Here is a 20,437-nt window from a genome sequence, read left to right as displayed (position 1 = left end):
TCTGAGACTTTAAATCACTTACACAAAACCAAACAGCTTGGCTGGACAGAGAGTCAAAGCTCTACTCCCAAGCCAACACTGCCAATCTAGTGCAGGCTGAAGGAAAAGGAAGGGCAAACTCACAGAGGGGAAATACTGCTAGTGCCAGTTCGAGCTTGTCTAGAGACAGGCAAACACAGAGAGTACAGGTGCTATCTTAGACAAGGCTCATGATATTGCAAGTGACAGAAATAAAAGCGCTGTTGGCTCAGCACCTGTAGCACAGTGTTTATGGCGCTGGCCACATGTACTGAGGATGGCAGGTTTGAACCCAGCCTGGGCCAGCTAAACAACCATGACAACTGCAACCAAAAAATAGCTGGGCATTGTGGCAGGTGCCCGTAGTCCCAGCTACTTGGGAGGCTGAGGCATGAGAATCACTTAAGCCCAAGAGTTTGAGGTTGCTGGGAGCTGTGATGCCATGGTACTCTACCAAGGGCAACATAGTGAGACTGTCTCAAAAAACAAAAAAACAAGAAAGAAAAAAAGGAAAAAAAAGCAGTGTAAACAAACTAACCATAACGAATGGTAAAGGTGGTGGTTTGCCCCTCTAGGAAGTCCACTGGTACACATGGGTTCACCTAGGACTGCATTCTGACTGTCTTTTCTGAAATCTCAAGTCTTCATTTCTCTGTGTTGGTCCCATCTTTAGGCGTGCCATCTTTGTAGGGTGACAACAGGGTACTCAGCAACTGTACTAGGTGGATAGCCCCAGAAGAAATAAGAACATCTGTTCCCCAATAGCTCCATCAAAAGCGCCAAGATTATAGGACTGTAAACTAATACAACCTCTTTGGAAGAAATTATGGAGAATCCTCAAAGAACTCAAATTAGACCTCCCATTTGATCCTGCCATCCCATTACTGGGCATCTATCCAGAAGAAAAAAATCATTTAATCATAAGGACATTTGCATTAAATTGTTTATCACAGCTCAATTTACAATCACCAAAATGTGGAAACAGCCTAAATGCCCACCAACCCAGGAATAGATGAACAAGCTGTGGTATATGTATACCGTGGAATACTATTCAGCCATTAAAAAAGATGGAGACTCTACATCTTTTGTATTAACCTGGGTAGAGTTGGAATGCATTCTTCTTAGTAAAGTATCACAAGAACGGAGAAGCAAGAATCCAATGTACTCAATACCCATAGGAAGCCAGTAGATAGTCTAATATATACCCAGAAAAGATAAAAACTCAAATCAATTCAAGGTGGGGGGTGGAACAAGGGAGCAGGGAGAGAGAAGGAGGGAAGGAGATGGGTGTGCTCCCACTTACAGGGCACAATGTTAGGGTGTATGGCACACTCTTGGGGACGGGACACAATTATAAGACGGACTCTACCTAAAAAATGCAAACATTGTAACCTTCATATTAACCTGAAACAATAAAAATAAATAAATAAAAAATAAAAAGAATTTTAAAAGTTCAAATCCAAATTTAAAAATTCAATTTAACAAGTATTTATTAATTCGACCAAAAAAAATGTGCCAAAGATTATTCGCTTTAGCCTGGGTGAAGTCATCTGCCCATCCCTGAGCTAATCACAGAAGGGAGATAGAAGACAATGATCTGTGTCATGTCTTTACCTCTGGTCTGAAAGTAGGAGAAGTGACTCTCCAAGGAGAAATATGGGGGATTTTACTGCAGAAGAGGGAACAGACACAGGCAGACCACAGCAGTAGGTACTCGCTACAGAGAACAAAGTAAACCCTGTGTACTCGCTTGCAGGTGTGTGCATGCGCGCGCGCGCGCACACACACACACACACACACACACACACACACATTCTCTCTTATTAGTTACAAAGACCAGCAAGTCAGGATCTAACCAGTCTTGGATATAACATATCCATAAATACGCAGTAATTTAGTGCCAAGTATTGGTTAATAGACCTCACTCCCGAAAGTCCCTCAGAAGACCCTCTGTCAGTTGAGCAAAGCACCCCATAGGCAGGAAGAACATGAGCCTATTGAATCCCTGCTCACTTCCCCGTAATGCTTGGCAAGAGGCAGACTCTCCAGGAAACAAGTCTTGGGGAAAACCATTCCCTTTTCCAGTCCAGGGCTGTCACAGTGGCAGTTTGAGCATATTCCAAAGGCGTGATCGTGAAGGGATAATAGAATCATGGCTGGATGAGGATGGGCTTGCTCTTGATTCTGTAGCAGAAAATCTGCCCTTGTTCTGAACCATCTGCTTACTTGGAAATGACAGTAACGAGATTGAAGCAGCCAGATTGCTTATATAACCTGTGTATTCATGTAGCAGGAACAGCAATGTTACACAGCTCAATCAGGTGGCACCTCAGAAGGCACATGACACAGCCATGTCATTTCCCTAGGTCAATGGATTTTACACTGTCGTGTGAAAGGGTGGCACCTGTCTCCCCAGATGGTCTCTGAGCTTAGGAGACAGATTCCATTCTACCCTACGATCTACCCAGTTGGGAGATTCTCCACATTTTTTGCACCCTCCACATCTTTTTCTCTTATGGAGCCTGCAAATATTCAATATACTCTTATCCCAGGATCCCTGGTCCCTCTGATGCCAAGAACCAAACAGCCAGATTTTCACTGTATTAGAATTTTCAGGCTCAGGTATATGGAAGAGTTGGGCAATGTTGATCAAACTGACAAGTGTGGATAATGTCATGTTGGTGGGCCTCAATCAAACATGAGGTCCTTTCTAGAATGAGGTGCCATGCAAATAAACAAATCCTCCTGTAACGGCTTTCCACTGACGATGCCATCATATAACCAAACTAGAAAGATAGAAGTCGTCCATCTCTACTCCCACTCTCTAGCTCCCATTCTAGCAGGCCCAGTCGGGGCTCTAACCCACCAACCCTAGAACATGTGGCCACAACCTAACCACTGAGCTACAGGCACCCCCACCATAAAAAGTTTTTAGATGTTCAGTACAGATGTCATTTTTTTTTACAAATATTTTTGATCCACAGTTGTTGGAATTTATGGACGCAGAACTCATGGATAAGTAAAACCAAGCGTAATATGCTCGGTTTTGTATATGGCCAACCCGGCCAGCCTGTCTCCCAGCAATGGCTGTGTCACTCACGGCTCTTTGGTGAGCCCTTTCTCTTGTGGCTAGCACCCAAGTTGTATCAAAAACACAGATCTCTAAACACTAGAATCCCATCTGGCTCAGAGAGATGCTCTGGTCATGACAGCTACATGGGAGGCTGATGCTGGTGATGGCCCGTGAACATCAGCTCTGTCTCACACTCTCCCATGCCAGGCATGGAGGACGGAATTGGCAGAGCCACTTGCACTGTCCCTGCTTTCTCTCTTAAATGTTATCATCTCTTGCTTTTTCTTTTGGAGCTTTTAATCAGCATAAAGAATTGAGTTAGGCTAAATCAAAATGCACAAATGTTTCAATTCACGGTAAAGAGTGTGAGTTATTTGGACATTGTAGCTGTTATGCACCCACTTCTTTGGCCTCAGTTTTTCTCCAATCTTCAGACGTGGTGGGTCCCGCTTCATGGGGACTATGGAAATCTTGTCTCTTTCATACGTTCGTGATATAAAAAAGCACGCTGCTGCAGCCAATGAGCTGGTGATTATGCATGAGCCTAGACACCTCCAAGAGAATCTGTCACGTGGTGGAATGCCACCTGTGTGCATCTGGCCATGGGAAAAATAAGTTAATCTATGGGATAAGTCCCAAGTCTTTCAGAAAAGAAACAGGTCTCGGCACGTTCTATCTCTTCAGCCACTTGACACACTTTCTGTTCCAGAAACACCAAACCCCTTATCATTACACATATGTACATCTTTTTATTTCACTTTTCTATCTGATTACACAATCTTGCCTCATTGTCCAGCAGCAATTCATTCTAATTTACCAAAGTGTACCTCCTCCTGGACTCCTTCCTCTTTGGTTAGACTGGGAAGCTTCCTTCCATCATGGCACAAATGTTTGTAATATCTATTTAGGGGTTGACCTGCTGTGACATATGAGTTATTTGAGCCCAGGGGTTATATAATATCAATTCATTTTAGTATTCCTAGCACAGAACCTGATATGGGAAAACTGCTGGAATCTGGCTCATTGCTCAAACTTCCTTTCTCTGGGATTTTAACTAGTTGGTAGTAGACATTAAGGCCACATGGAAATCTAAGTAGAGTATTATCTTTATCCCTGGTTGTGCAGGGACTGTCAATCTCAAAATGTAAGGTATCTACTTAACGGCATTGACAAGTGTGGCTTAAGAAACTGAATCTGGGTTTCTTTCTTTTTTTATTTTATTTTATGTTTTTTATTAAATCATAACTTTGTACATTGATGCATTTATGGGGTTTGAACCTGGGTTTCTTTTTTTATTTTTCAGATTTTTTTTTATTAAACCATAGCTGTGTGCATTAATGCAATCATGGGGTACAATGTGCTGGTTTTATATACAATTTGAAATATTTTCATCACACTGGTTAACATAGCCTTCATGGCATTTTCTTAGTTATTGTGTTAAGACATTTATATTCTACATTTACTAAGTTTCACATGTACCCTTGTAAGATGCACCATAGGTGTGGTCCCACCTATCACCCTCCCTCCACCCATCCTCCCCCGCACCTTTCCCCTTTCCCCATATTCTTGTGCTATAGTTGGGTTATGGCCTTCATATGAAAGCTATAAATTAGCTTCATAGTAGGGCTGAGTACATTGGATACTTTTTCTTCCATTCTTGAGATACTTGACTAAGAAGAATATGTTCCAGCTCCATCCATGCAAACATGAAAGAGGTAAAGTCTCCATCTTTCTTTAAGGCTGCATAATATTCCATGGTGTACATATACCACAATTTATTAATGCATTCGTGGATCGATGGGCACTTGGGCTTCTTCCATGACTTAGCAATTATGAATTGGGCTGCAATAAACATTCTGGTACAAATATCTTTGTTATAATGTGACTTTTGGTCTTCTGGGTATATACCTAGTAGAGGAATTGTAGGATCAAATGGCAGGTCTATTTTTAGATCTCTAAGTGTTCTCCAAACATCTTTCCAAAAGAAACCTGGGTTTCTTATCACCTCAACATCCAAACCCTAAAACATCAGGCTCATGGAAGGGTGGAGGAAAAAAAAAGCTTTGTTACCATCATTATTCTGTAGAAAAAGCTGATGCCAACAAATGAGGAAAGCAGCCAATGTTTGACTTTTTCTAGAAAGACCATAAGTTGTTTTTCTTATGACAAAACCCCTAATGATTACAAAATGTACTGCAAAAGAAACAGGCTTCGGCAAAAATAAAGTGCAGTCATTTCCTGAGACTTGTGGACAAAATTGCATGGAGAGTCAGAGAAATGCTTTGGTGGCTCATATCATCTACTGAGTGTATTTCTTTCTAGCAAATGTAAACCAATTCCATGGCTACTGGTGGTCACTCTGTCAGCTGTCCAGCTTCGGTCTACCTAAAGATAAAGTTAAGAAAACTGGAAAGGGGCTCGGCACCCATAGCCCAGTGCTTACGGCACTGACCACATGTACCAAGGCTGGCGGGTTCGAACCCAGCCTGGGTCAGCTCAACAACAATGACAACTGCAACCAAAAAATAGCTGGGCGTTGTGGTTGGTGTGTATTGTCCCAGCTACTTGGGAGGCTGTGGCAAGAGAATCACTTAAGCTCAAGAGTTTGAGGTTGCTGTGAGCTATGACATCATGGCACTCTACTGAAGGTGACATAGTGAGATTCTGTCTCAAAAAAAAAAGAAAAGAAAAAAGAAAACTGGAAAGGGGTGGAGTGCTAGAGAGAGGATGTTACCTTCTGTTTCAGAAACTAGGACAAAGGAGATACCAAGACAATGTCATTGATGAGTCCATTGGATACATTTAAAAACACCTATTAAAAATGTTTTAAGTTGTGCCTTTTTTAAATCTATGAGGAAATTTCTCTGAGAAAAAGAAGTACAAAAGAATCCTAGCTTTCTCACAGAAAAAAAAAAAAAAACTGAAACTTGACTTAAAACCACAAGGAGATGCCATTTTCACCTTATCAGAATGTCAAAAATTATAAACTTTGATCATCTCCTATTTGAGGAGACAAAGCTTTCATACGTTATTGGTAGAAGAATAAATTGGTATAATCTCTAATCTCTACGATGAGAATTTTGTTAATATCTGTTAAAATTACAAAAGCCTGCAAATTTTGACCCCGTAAATTTGCTTCCAGAAGTATATTCTATAGATATGCCTGCACGGGAGTGAAATGATTGTATTCGTCAAGGTTCTCCTGAGAAACAGAATCAACAGAATAGGTATTGATTTGTAGGAGGAGATTCATTATGGGAATTGGCTCATGTGGTTATGAAGGCTGAACAGTCCACAATCTGCCACCTGAAAACTGGAGAACTAGGAAAGCTGGTAGTGTAATTCAGTCTAAGCCCAAACGCCTGAGAACTGGAAAGATTTCTCGTATTAAGTCCCAGAATCTGAAGGTCTGAGAATGGGAACTCCAATGTGCAAGGCCTGGAGAAGATAAATGTCCCAGCTCAAGAAGATAAAGAATCCACCCTACCTTCACCTTTTTGCTCTATCTGGGCCTTCAGCAAATTATATAATGCCCACCCTTTGTTGGTGAGGGAAATCATCTGTCCTCAGCCTATGGATTCTGGAAACGCCCTCACAGGTATACCCAGAAACTGGTGTTGGACCAGTTACCTAGTTATCCCTTAGTCCTGCTGATATATAAAATTAACTATCACAATGATGTCTGTTCATGGTTATTCATTGCAGCATTTTTAACACAGAGGCAAAAGAATGGAAAAAGCAGAAATTTACATCAAAAGAGTCTACTTCAGTAATCTACGAATTATCCATGCAGTGGACTATTATGTAGCAGTGGAAAAGAATTAAGCTTAATTTTATGTATGATATGGAAGCTTTTGAGTATATATTATGGTGGTGGAGGAAAAAGAAAGGAAATTTCAGAAGAAAATGTTCAGCACAGTAACACTTACATAAAAATGCATGAATGTATTTATATAAATATAAGGTAAAAGGTATGGTTACCAGAAATACAATAGTATTTCTTGAAGGAAAGTTATTCCAATGGATATAATTATTACCTGGGTGCTGCCTCTGGGTATTGATGTTAGAAAATTGCCCTTGGCAAATGTTCCTATAATCACAGACATTTTCAGGGCTGGGAGAGTCCTTAGAAAATGTCCAGACCAGTCCCCTTACTCTACAGATGGCTAAACGGAGGCCCAAGTTGGTTAGTATCAGAGCCTGGATAGGAATCCAGGTCTCCCCCAGCAGGAAAAGAACACAAACCAAAAAAACTCCCATCTCTATTTAAAATTTACTTTAATTACAATTACTACATTCTTTTCAAAGCCTTCCCGTCCACTCCAGCTCCACCCCAGCCCTAAGGAAACATTTTCCCATGCTAGATAGAAGTGACAGAAGGAAGTTCATTTCACAAAAGTAAAGACTGCTTGGGAAATCAAGTGTGGCCTTTCTAATAGTGGAGGGTGATGCACCATCGGTTTAATTCCTATTCATTTGTGGTGCTTATTAGAGTGTCTGAAAATATAAGCTGAGTAATTGGAGCATTAGAATTGATTAATTGAAGTAGGCTTTTGGTGTAAATACACCTGGAGAAATTTTTCAAGGTGGGATTGGATTCTCTGCTAAAGGTTTAGAGAAATTCAGACCTCTGAGCATGGAAAGAGGGAAGGTGTGTGGTTTTAAAATACAGCTGCAAATTTTTTAATGCTCCTGCCATCAAAAGGTGGGGTCTGTGTCTCTTCCCCTTAAATCTAGATGGGTTTGTGACTGCGACAACTTATAAAGTATGGCAGAAGGCATGTTATATGATTTCCAAGGCTAATCATAAAAAGCCATGCAGCTTCTACCTGACAGCTTCCATTCGCTCTTGGAGCCAACATAAAATAAGTCTAATCATCCTGAGGCCGCCATGTTGAAAGAAAGCCTAAGTTACTAGGAGAACTAGGTTCTCCAGTTGACAGTCCAAGCTTGCCCAGGCTTTGTGTCACCACAGTCCAAATGGCAGACCTGTAAGTGAAGAATTTTTTCAGAAGATTCCAGGTCCCAGCCATTTGAGTCATCACCAACTCTTTCAACCTTCTGAGCTTGGACCCCAGACGAGGTAGCCCCACTATTTCCTGTCCAAAATCTTAACCCACAAAAATCTTTGGATGAAATAAAATAGGTCTTGTTTTAAGCCACTAAGTTTGGGATGCTTTGTTATAAGTATAAATATAGCAATAGGTAGCCAGAGCAGGTGAATCCTGAAACACTTGGGATTGCCCAACTCCTAAGGCTCTAAGGAAAGAGCTCCTGTTTTGACCCCCATCCTGAGACAATTTGTCATCCCTTCCACTGAGCTATGCTCTGCCTGTACCTTTGCTCTCTCTCCCCTGACTCACTATTGTTCCCACTGACCCATCTGCCTCCCTGTCCAGGCAAGGAGACCCTCAGCTGCAGAGCTGTCTTCTCTTCATACATACAGTCCTTTCACCCAGCACAGAGCCTGGAGCCTGTAAGAAGCTCAACACGTGTTTTTTTGTTGTTGTTGTTGTTTGTTTTTTGGGGAAATGTTTCTTGTCTCCATACAGCAAAGAATCTCTCCATTCTCTGGGGCTTGGAGGACTGGGCATACTCATATTCAAGGATGAGATAATTGCAGAGATTATCTAACTCATCCTTTTTCACTTTACCAGGTCTGGAGGGAAGGAGTGACAAGGCCCAGGACACATAGCTAGTTAATGAACTAGGACCGGAGCCACCCACCTTCCTTCCCCACACAACCGTTGAGGTACAGTGAGTCAACTTGGGAGGCAAGGAGGCAGCGTGCTTAGGGCTCTGGGCTCCAGAGACAAACAGACCTGATACAACATCCCATCTGGCACACTCATTGGTGCATAGTGGTGGTTTCTCAAATGCATTTCACACTCCCCGCTGCCTCACTCTCAAAGAGATTCTTTTGGGTTTCCAAGATTTAAGTCCTTCCTGCCAGGGTCTAAAGTCTGCTATTAGGGGGAAAGGAATAGAAGAAGCTGTGTTTGTATTGAGTGGCCTAAAAAAATTGCCAGGATTTGGGAATATGAAAACTAAAATGAGGGAGAAAGGGACAGGAGAAATGGAATCTGAATCCAGGGAGTTGGGCCTTGAGAAGAGCTGGACAACTCCACAGCTAGACCAGGGCAGTTCTCAAGGGGGTGATGTTGACCCTGGGGACACTTGGCCATATCTCAAGATACTTTGCTGTCACAACTGAGAATTGCTACTGGCATCTAGTAGGCAGAAGCCAGGGGTCCTCCCAAACATCCTAGGATGCACAGGGCAAAATTTTCTCTAGCCCAAAGCATCAGTAGTGTGAGATTGAGAACTCTGGACAAGGGGGAGCACAGCTAGGGGGCGCTGTTCCCAGGAGCAGTAGCCGGACTAAAGGACCCACCCCAAGAGTAAGGCCCACGGATAGCTCCTGGGGAAAACTGCCCAACCTTGTGAAGGATCTTCACTCTGCCTTGGCTCCAAACCCTGACTTGCTATTTGGCTGGTCCTCAAATGAAGATGCGCCCAAGGTTTAAGTGAGCTGCGGATGACAAAATGCGGATGGGAACAGGATCAGACCAAGACATGCCGGTGCACTCTGAACTGGGGACACTGAGCTATTACAACAGAAAACAAAGATGGATGAGCAGAGTTCTCCTGGCAAGGCCCGTGGGGAGAGGGCTGGCAGAAGACAGCAGTACCGGAACGGACTAACCCACGTGTCCGCTGCCCTCGAAAACCATTTACGAGAAAGTGACTCCGACCACCCGCTAATGATTGTGATTATTTGGCTGCCTGTGAGACGGTGTAAGAAATGATTTGTGAATTTAAATTTTAATTAAGGCAGAAGCCCTTGGGGGCCTCTGGAGTTCGAGCATTGTAAAGGAAAATCTACCGCCAGGGAAGGGGAAAGCTGCGAGGGCACCACGGGCTGGAGGACGTGCCTGTCCCCCACACCTGCTGGCCCAGCAGCCGGCAAGGAAGGCCGGGTTTGGGCACTGGGTTCGGGGGTCAGAGCTGGACAACTCCACAAAACTGTTCGCTTTGGTGTTCTAAAAAGTCCTTCAGATGCAGTCATAGAAATAAGGAAAGCATCTACGTTTTCTAGCACTTTCTCGGGTTCCTTAAAATGTGCTACTCCTCGCACTTGACTAACACTGGACCCAGCATCAGAGTTCCTGGCATCCCATCTCCTTTCCATCACTGACGTGACCTTGAATTTTCTGTTAATCATTTCCAGTCTTGGTTTCTCTATGTGGGACTTACAGTGTCACCCCTGGTTACCTAATGGGGCCCTTTGGAGCCTCCATCCTAAGGAAGATGAAAGTCCTTTTGGATGGGTGGACCCTCTGGCAGGTCACCCCACTCACCTGACTCTCCCTGAGATCTGGCAAAAGCCGCCTTTCACTTCTCAAGGTTGCTATGGCAAAGAAAGCACACACAACCCGAGACAATATCATACACCTGGCCAATTTCCTTTTTTAAATAGCCGACATTCTCACACAGCACAAACTCCACTAGATCCTGGAAATGTGGGTTCAAGTTTCTAATTTTCTTTTTTTGCAGTTTTTGGCTGGGGCGGGGTTTGAACCCACCACCTCCAGTATATGGGGCTGGTGCCCTCCTCCTTGAGCCACAGGCGCTGCCCAAGTTTTTAATTTTCTTTATGGTAAAAAACACATAACATTAAACTCACTATCTTCATCATTTTTCAACATCACTTCAACATTTAAGTGTACAGTTCAGTAATTCAGTATATCCCCATTGTTGTGCAACACATCTCTAGAACCTTTCCATGTTGCAAAACAGAAACTCTCTACCTGTCAAACACTCATTTCTCCTCCCCTCTCCTCCCTGCCTAGCCCTTGGCCACCTTCTTTCTACTTTCTGTGTCTATGATTTTGATATCTCACATAGTGGGGTCAGGCAGTATTTTTCCTTTTGTGACTGGCTTATTTCATGCAGCATAATGACCTTGAAGTTCATCCATGTTGCAGCATGTGATAGGATGCCCTTCCTGTTTAAGGCTGAATACTATTCCACGATATGGATCTATGTACATGTCACATTTTCTTCATCCATTCATCCATTGACAGATGTTTATGTTGTCTTCACATCTTGGCTATCATGAATATTACCTCACTGTACATTAGAGTGCTAATATCTCTTTGTGATCCAGCTTTGAATTTTTTCTGTATAGGTACCCCAAAGTGTGATTGCTAGATCATATGGTAATTCTATTTTTAATTTTTTGAGGAAATGCCTTACTGTTTTCCACAAGGGCTACACCATTTTACATTCCCTCAACAGTGCCCAGGGTTCTAATTTCTTTGCCTTCTTGGCAACCTTTGTTATTTTCTATTTTTTTTTATAGTGGCCACTAAACGGGCAGGAGGTCACCACAGACAATTTTGAGAAATTCACATACCCCTCTCTTGATCAGCTGAATCGGTTTAGAAGAACTTTCATATTTTTCCCATATCTAAAAATAAAATAATTCAGCAAACCAGTTTTAGCATCCCCACACCAAATGAGGTCACAAATGTGATAAAAGAATCATTGTCCATTGGGCAGGGCTATATAACCGTTGAAGAACAGATCATGTAAATACTAAGGGGGCGGACTTGGTGGTCTCACTGCCCTGGATTAGGTGCTTACATCTGCCAGCTGCATGTGACATTGTCAGTTTCTTTACCTGTAAGACACAGGTGATTATCACCTACCTCCATGGGGTTGATGAGAAGAACAAAACAAATCTGAAGCCATTGGAAGGGCAGTTGTTCCTTGCTAAGAGAGAGCACCAAGACTATTTGTTCCATTCACCAGCGAGGCATCAGGGGCTCCTCAATAAGGGCGAGCTACTTACTGTCTAAAGGCGACACAGAATCACAGACAAGACAAACCGACATGTGTTAGAATCTTAACAAAGCATCTTAGTGACTGTGAGATTTTAACACATTCTTCAGTCTTCATGAATTTCATTCAGTTTACTCGGCTGGAACATAAAGATATTTTAAAAGTACTTTTTGGGATTGCTGGATGGCATATAATGTACCTTCCTGCCATGTAATAGGTGTTCAATAAATAATAACTGTTATTTCTACATTGCTATCCTTTTCTAAGAAACATGGCCTATCTGAAGTAGGAGGAAGGGGAAGAGATGGGAGAGAAAGGGAAAAGTATGAGTTTCGTATTCACGAATACTCCTTTCCCAGAAACAAGCCATTTGTCAAAGTATTGGAGTCTCGTTTACTGTCAAAATGCACTGGCTAATTACATTTGAAGAACAATGGACTACAAGAGCAAAAAAGACAGGGCCTGCTCAATTAATGGGGACAGAAGCGGGAGGGTCTCTAGCTAACAATATTTTGAACATCAGATTGCAATGGTTTAATTAGCCAATACTAGGGACTCTGGATTATCTGTTGTTCCAGAAGCCATTAGTCATCTGTAGCTTTTAAGCATATTATTTCGATTCTCTCATTCAACAAATTCTTTCTGAGTGTCTGCTACATGTCAAGCTCTGCTCAACGTCAGAGATATGGCACAGTCAGTGGGAGACAGACAGCTTGGGCCTCTGCATTAGTCAGGGTTCCTCAGAAAAGCAAAATAAATAGGATATATAGAGGAAGAGATTTATTATAAGGAACCATCTCACCTGATTATGAAGGCTGAGAAGCCCCACAATCTGCTTTCTACAAGCTGGAGATCAAGGAAAGGCCCAAAGGCCAATGATGTCCACCCTCGTCTGAGTCTGAAGGCTCAAAAGTATGGAGCACTCATGTGTAAGGACAGGAGAAAGTAGATGTCTCTGCTCAAGCAAAGAAAGCAAATCCACCGTCCTCTGCCTTTTGGTTCCATTCAGGGCTTCAGTGGATTGCACGACACCCACCCACCCACACTGGTAAGCAGGATCGTCCTTAGTCAGTCCATGGATTCAAATAGTAACCTCTTCCAAAAACACCCTCACAGAGGCACTCAGGAATAACATTTTTTACTAGTTATCTAGGCACCAGTTAGCCCAGGCAATTTGACACATAAAATTAACCATCACACCATCTAGTGGACATCTCAAACTTATGTCTACAGAGAACTCTCATTTTATTTAAGCCACATTTCCCACCCCCTTCCACATTTCAGTAAAAAGCCTCTGAATCTGCCCAGTTGCTCATATCAAAAGCCATCCTTGATTTCAAAGCCATCCTTGAGCTCTTTCTGTTAGAATTTACTCCGGTACCTCAACAAGTCCCTTTGGTTTTTTTACCAAGTAGATCTTGGCTCTGTCTACTCCTCTGCAGGCACACAGCCAATACCTCAGTTCAAGGCATCTTCTCTTCTCTGGCTTATTGCAAAGCGTCTCTCAGCGTGAAAAAGTAGCTTATCTATGTCTATGCCTTTGTGATCGACACAACCTCCAGGTGACCTTTTGAAATAGCAAATCATGTCATGCTCTTCTTCTGCTTGAAACCTTTGATATCCTCCTGTTACTCGTAGGTTAGAAACCAGAGATCCCCAAAATGGCCTACAAGTTTCCACATGCAGTGTCCCCACCCATCCCTATAATGTCTCTGACTACATTCCTGATTGTTGCCTAACATTTAGGTCCATCAAGCACTTTCTCACTTCCAACCCTTTGCCCTCACTGTTCTCTTTGCATTTGTATTTCCCATCCATTCACAAACCTAGTTCTTACTTATCTTTCAGGCCTCAGTTGAACTATTAGTTCCTCAAAGAGGTTGTCTTGACCTATCTTACTATCCAAGTGATCCAGTTACTATCCAAGTGACCTCTCCCAGTTACTCTCTAGCCCATCATCTTTTTTTTTTTTTGCCCATATTCTTATTCCCTTTTCTTTCACAATACTCACCACATCATGTGTTGGGTGCCAAGTTCCATCACAGGACACTGTGAGAGCAGGATTTCTGGTGCCTGGCATGGTGCTTGACATGTGGCAAAATGCCAACAAATATTAATTGACTAACATTAAAGAATATATAGAGGAAGAGATTTATTATAAGGAACCATCTCACCTGATTATGAAGTCTGAGAAGCCTCATGATCTGCTTTCTACAAGCTGGAGATCAGGGAAAGGCCCAAAGGCCAATGATGTCCACTCCGGTCTGAGTCTGAAGGCTCAAAAGTATGGAGAACTAATGTGTAAGGGCCAGGCAACATAAGAGCTTAGGAAATAATGCGACTAATTCTCCATGGAAAATGGAGCTTTCAATGATGTTCTGTGGGCCAGGCTCAAAGCATCAAGTAGGAGTTCTCTAGATTAACAAGAGTAGAAAAGCAGGATCAGGGTAGGGGAGGTAGAGGATTGATAGACTGGGGGATACAATGCATTAAAGCTACAAAGAATGACTGAACTTGCCACAGAGATAGTGAAACTTCCAGCGAATTCCAGCGTAGTTATTGCTTCATCAATAGGTGATGGAGGAAAGACTGCCAGGATAATCCCAAATCACAATGAAAATCAAACAAGAGCCAACTATTCAATTTTTGCAAGTGATTCCTAGTTAAAACATAGACTCCTGGGAACACTCAGTAGAGTGTAATGAGTGATATTTTCTGGACCCAGGGTGTTGGAAGGAGAGGAGCCCTCACAGAAGATTAGGGTCTCACCTCCTCCCCCTGCAAACAAAGAGTCTGTTATAAGCTTCCGCTTCCCGCCCCTGTTGGGTCTGTGATGAGTTACTTAGCTCTTACCTACTTAGCAATTCCCAGTGAAGATGAGAGCATGTCCTGAGTCCCGCCTCCACATTAACCCGGTTAATTTGAAAACTGGCTGGTCTTAGATAACTCAATATTGAACCCAGGTGCAATATTCTCTGGGTACAGGCGGAGAAAGGCAGGAACTGAATGTACAAGGCGACATGAAGATGAATGACATTTATTCTTATGTCTGTGGAAAGATTAGATATGACAAAGGGTTGCTCTGGCCAAAGTGGGGGTATAGGTTGAAGGAAAAAGAGCCCAAGGACAGGAAAACTGAGAAATGAAATGTGGGAAGAAAGGCTGGATTTTTGAGGCGTATTTGGGAAGTTTTAATGAATATTTGGTTGATCATTGGCTGTGACAAATAGAGATGAGGGAGGAATCTGGAGTGATACCCAGATATTAAGCTTATATCACTGGATGAATTTGGTCGTTAATCAACATAGGACATCATTGAAAGATTAAGTGGACTTAGGAAACTTCAAAGACTTCCTTAGTTTTCACAATCACTGCAAATGTTTCTGTACCTTCTGGTGGCGAATTGCATTATTTGCTCACAAAGATTTGTACTTTTCACACTCTTCTCATGCTTCCCAGTAGAGGGAGCACACTCTGCTCTGTTGTCACCGGGCTTGGCATCCATGGCACCTGTTTTGACCAATGGAATGGAGCAGATGTGACAACCGCGGTATCCAAGAAGGAATTAGAAACGCATTCCTATGGTTTGGTTCTGCCTTCTAGAGTCCCCATCACCTGTCATGAGTACAACATGCCCCTAAGAGTGGCTGTTCCTTAACAAGACAAGTGGAGTGAGCCCACTTATCCAGGAGAGCCATATAAGCTGTGATATAAGCTAGAAACTTACACTGCTGGGATTTGGGTCATTTGTTGCTGCAGCAAAAGCTAACTGTGACACCTCCAGAGTCTAAGCATCCCACAAGAAGAGACTTAACCTCTCTGGTTCCTAATTCTCTCTTTGGTGAAGTTAAACTAAATGACCCCAACCTCTGTCCCAGTTGTTCTTGTAAAGAACGCATCCACTGCTCTATAATATCTGTTCGGAGGTTCAAGCATTTTTTGTTTCCTTCCAAAGACAGAGGTTAATGAGGCAACTTTAACTTACCAGACTCCAGCCTGACAGTTAATGGTACCAAATTGGGACAAGATCAGAGTGCAAAGACCTGGGATGGTTTAAGCTGTTGCTGCAGAACTTCTATTCAGAAGACCCTGAGATTAAAAAAAAAAAAACTATAAAGCACAAACCTGCCGCATTCAGCTGCTTCAGTTATTTATATGAGCATTTCCCGATTCAAATTGCATGCTCAAATCAAATTTCCCTGGTTTATGTCTTCTTCAGCAATTACTTAAAGGCAAGTTTACCTCTCTCCAGAGGAACATAGCAGAAAGGCCTATACACAAAATCTTGTTGACTCAGGGAGAGATAAACGAACTCCAGGCCTGGTGCTGCAGAAGTCACTTTGTCCATGGACGTGAACACTGAGGGGCCTCCTGGCTGGTTTTCAGCCCTGCATTTTTTAAGGAAGAGGGTGAGGTTCGTGGAAATTTAAGGAGCTAGGTAGACCTTTGGAGGCAGGGAGGAAGAAACCACCATCTCTTCATGGAGTTGCTTTGGTGGGGGTGCAATGGTTGGATGTGGTTCTTTCCCTTCCAATGTCATATGGAAATTTCATCCCTAATGCGGCCATGTTGGAAGGTGGGGCCTAGCGGGAGGTGTTTGGGTCATGGGGGTGGAGCCCTCATAAATAGGTTAACACCCCCTATTAGAGTTGTTGGGTTTTCGCTCTCCCAAGAATAATTAGTTCACAGGAGATATGTTGACAGGAGTCTGGCTCCCTCAGTTTCTCTTGCATTCTTTTCCACGATGTGTTCTCTTTGCCCCTGCCCACTCCCCTCCTGAATTTACTATGAGTCGAAGCAGCCTAAGACCCTCACCAGTTGCTAATGTCCAATCTTGGACCTTTTACCTGCCAGAATGGTGAGCCAAATAACCCTTTTCTTCTTTATAAATTACCCTGTCTCTGACAATTCTTTTGCAGCAACACAGAACAGACGAGGATGGGGGAAAGCAAGCCAACAGCTAAAAGTTCCTGGGTCCTTGAAGATTTACCTTAAACAAGGCAAGCCTTCCACAAAAGCATGGAATAGGCAAAAGCTATCCTCAGTGCACCATCAACTTTCCCTCGATTCACTTGTCCTCCATTTGGGGGAATTTCATCATCTATCACTAAAAAATGTTTCATGTGTTCACTGATTTTTCTCATTGATTAGTTTCCCTTCATCACTAATTCTCCTTTGCAGTCCTTTCTTCATTCAGTTGTTCAATCGGATGCTTTTAACTTGCTTTGTCTGCCTGAAAATCTACAGGTTTTTCTTTTAGTGACAGCACCCTGGCTTGTTTGGGAAGATAGTTCTCCACTGTTTGGTAGGAGTGAAGGCACCCCACCCTTCATCTCCTCCACACTGGAGTCAGACACAAAGCACAGACCTAAATAATCAGAATAAACACAGCATTGCCTGGCTATAGAGATTGACTTGAGGTTGGATGGACATGTGTCCCAAGCCTAACCCAGTGAACCCTCCCTGGGACTTGTGCTAGAATTATCAGGAAAAAAGAAAAAAATTTCCAATAATTTGCTATGAGTAAATGAATCAAGTCAGGAAGCATTAACACACGTAAAATATCTCTAGTTCCTAAAAACTATAGTAGAAAGAAGAGTTAGAGCAGTGATGTTAGTTCTGAATCTACTGTTACCAGCTCGGAAGACCCGGGCAAGTCATCTCAATGAATAGATCTGAGCTGACGAAAGGAAATGGGAATGACTGCTGTGTGTGGCCAGGAGTCTGTGCCTATGCTCCACCCTCATTCCCATTCATGTGGCTAGAAGTGAAGAACTTTAAGATGCTGGTACTATTATGAAACCAATATATAATCACCCACACTTTCATATGAATGATAAAACACAACTTATAGCCCAGAATGGAGGAGGGTGAGAGGAGGAGAGGGGAGAGGGGTGGCCAGGTGGAGGGAGGGTAATTGGTGGGACCTCATCTATGGTGCATATTACAAGGCTACCTGTCAAATATATTAAAAGTAGAGTACAAATGTCTAAACACTACAATTAAATAAGTGAAGTGAAGGCTATGTTAACCAGTTGATGTAAACATTCCAATTGTACCCCATAAATGCAGTAATGTACACACTTATGATTTAATAAAAAAAAAAAAAAGAAGAAAAGCCAAGAAAGCCTCCTAAACCACCTCCAACTATGATGTAGAAGAGACACAGGTCTCTGTTGTTTTAAACTAGAAATGTGGATAATTCAGTTTCCTGCATCATAGCAAACTTTTTTTTTCTTTTTTTTTTTTTTTTTTTATTGTTGGGGATTCATTGAGGGTACAATAAGCCAGTTACACTGATTGCAATTGTTAGGTAAAGTCCCTCTTGCAATCATGTCTTGCCCCCATAAAGTGTGACACACACTAAGGCCCCACCTCCCTCCCTCCATCCCTCTTTCTGCTTCCCCCCCCATAACCTTAATTGTCATTAACTGTCCTCATATCAAGATTGAGTACATAGGATTCATGCTTCTCCATTCTTGTGATGCTTTACTAAGAATAATGTCTTCCACTTCCATCCAGGTTAATACGAAGGATGTAAAGTCTCCATTTTTTTTAATGGCTGAATAGTATTCCATGGTATACATATACCACAGCTTGTTAATCCATTCCTGGGTTGGTGGGCATTTAGGCTGTTTCCACATTTTGGCGATTGTAAATTGAGCTGCAATAAACAGTCTAGTACAAGTGTCCTTATGATAAAAGGATTTTTTTCCTTCTGGGTAGATGCCCAGTAATGGGATTGCAGGATTGAATGGGAGGTCTAGGTTGAGTGCTTTGAGGTTTCTCCATACTTCCTTCCAGAAAGGTTGTACTAGTTTGCAGTCCCACCAGCAGTGTAAAAGTGTTCCCTTCTCTCCACATCCACGCCAGCATCTGCAGTTTTGAGATTTTGTGATGTGGGCCATTCTCACTGGGGTTAGATGATATCTCAGGGATGTTTTGATTTGCATTTCTCTAATATATAGAGATGATGAACATTTTTTCATGTGTTTGTTAGCCATTCGTCCGTCGTCTTTAGAGAAAGTTCTATTCATGTCTCTTGCCCATTGATATAAGGGATTGTTGGCTTTTTTCATGTGGATTAATTTGAGTTCTCTATAGATCCTGGTTATCAAGCTTTTGTCTGATTGAAAATATGCAAATATCCTTTCCCATTGTGTGGGTTGTCTCTTTGCTTTGGTTATTGTCTCCTTAGCAAACTTACCTAATATAATAAACATGGGTTCGATTATTCACAGACACCTGAAAGCCTATGGGGTGAAGCCATTTAGCCAAGACATGACTTTGAATGGTGTGTCTTGAGGTCGGTATGTAGTGACGTAGGAAGCAGATGCAATTTCCCCTGCCCAGCCTCTATTTCCAGTGGTTTGTGAGAATAAGGATATTTGAAACTGGGACTGTTCCTATAGTCTACCATTCGTACGTGATGATTATGAGATAATCTCAGGGGGCCATCAAGGAAAGATAAGGGCCCAGAATCCAACCATAGATAGGGATGACTCTGGACAGACCACCCAAGATAACAGCAGACTGAAAAGAAGGCATGCACAGTTGAGTCAGAAAAACAGACGGTCTATAAAAACCTAGAAAGAGAAATGTAATAACTATAATGGCAATATCTGCTGGGATGGGAGAAATAAAGGCATTAGTGATTGAAATCACGAGCTTCAGAATTAATTTAATGCAACAAGGATTAAAGGGAAAGATTTAATGCAAAAGGATTTGAATTCCATTTCTGCTACTGACTAGCTGTGTAATCTTCCACAAGTCACTTTATCTCTCAGCCTGAATTTTCTCATTGGAAATATGAGGATGATGAGAGTCCCTACCCTTCCTTGTGGAGCATTGAAAGGATGAAATTAAATGATCCATGTTCAAGTGTTTCGTAAGACAAGAAGAGCTCAATAAATTATCATAATAATATTATTGGCATTGTAAAGGAAAGCATGGACAAGGAGGGATATCTGGAAGAAACAAAGGAATTAAAAGGAGAAAGATGATGTTATGGTAGGTGGGGGAGGAGGCAAGGGCCATTAGCAATGAACAAAAGAGCTGAAAGAAACAATCAGGTAGCAGATGAAGCTTGCACAAGAGCAGAGGCAGCTAGCCCTCACTGCAGAAGCAAGACGGTCTGGGGATCCCAGAGAAGGAGTGAAGTGGGTATTAGATCCTAGAGAGGATGTTACAGGGGAAAACCTGAGAAAGCAAAAAGTCTTCGTGACAGTAATGTGGGAGCTCCAGAAAGAGAAGGGGAACTCCAGGAGTGTGCAAAGAACGGAGACAGAGAAGAGAGGGAAAAGTAAACCACAGGAAGTCAAAGGAGGAGAGCTAAGCGTTCAAAGGAAGCCTCAAAAGATAAAATAAAAACATAGGTATGTGAGAAAAGCACAGCTTAAAGAAGGAGCAGGTAACAAGGACACCCTAAAAATGCAGAACAGGAGGATTTTTAATGATCCCACAGGTCTCTGAATTCAGAAAAGCTCCAGAAACTAAAAC

Source organism: Nycticebus coucang, chromosome 12 (genome assembly GCF_027406575.1).
Source record: "Nycticebus coucang isolate mNycCou1 chromosome 12, mNycCou1.pri, whole genome shotgun sequence".
Classification (NCBI taxonomy): domain Eukaryota; kingdom Metazoa; phylum Chordata; class Mammalia; order Primates; family Lorisidae; genus Nycticebus; species Nycticebus coucang.
This window is presented reverse-complemented; position numbering follows the sequence as displayed.